Genomic DNA, 586 nt, shown 5'->3' on the forward strand with positions numbered 1-586 from the left:
TAGCAGGTGCCCCTTTTGGAGTGCAAATTGCTGTCTGGTGAAACAGTCTCTACAACCTACATTCCAAATCCATCTTCATGCAATGTCACTCGCTTTCCAAATAAAGGCGTCACCTGACAGACAAGATACGGCTGTAACCACGTTCCACCTAGATGGTGAAGGGACCCTGAGGAGATTGCAGGCCACATGGACAACTTTGCACACAGATGGTGCACAAATGGCTCAAAAAGAAACGGCGATTCAGCCCACACTACATGGAATTTCAAGAGAATCCCATTCCACCAAGTCTAGTGCCCAATTGGTGATAAATCAAGTGTTTCTTCGTGAATGGAAAGAATAACAACAATGTCCGGTATGTGAAATGCAACCACCTTATTAATAGCTACGTATACAAAATGAGGGGGCAACTTGACTTTAGAACACAAGTTAAGTATCAGTTAATTTGGCCGGTTAGTTACATCTGATTGCCTTGCATTAAGCATTACAACTTATGCTTAGAAGCTAACAAAAATATGCCAACAACTCTTGATATATCAGGCACTTTGTCGTCAAAATTATATTTTTCATTTTGCTCATAATGTGGACA

The sequence above is a fragment of the Echinococcus granulosus genome (assembly GCF_000524195.1).
Source record: "Echinococcus granulosus chromosome Unknown EG_S00173, whole genome shotgun sequence".
NCBI lineage: Eukaryota > Metazoa > Platyhelminthes > Cestoda > Cyclophyllidea > Taeniidae > Echinococcus > Echinococcus granulosus.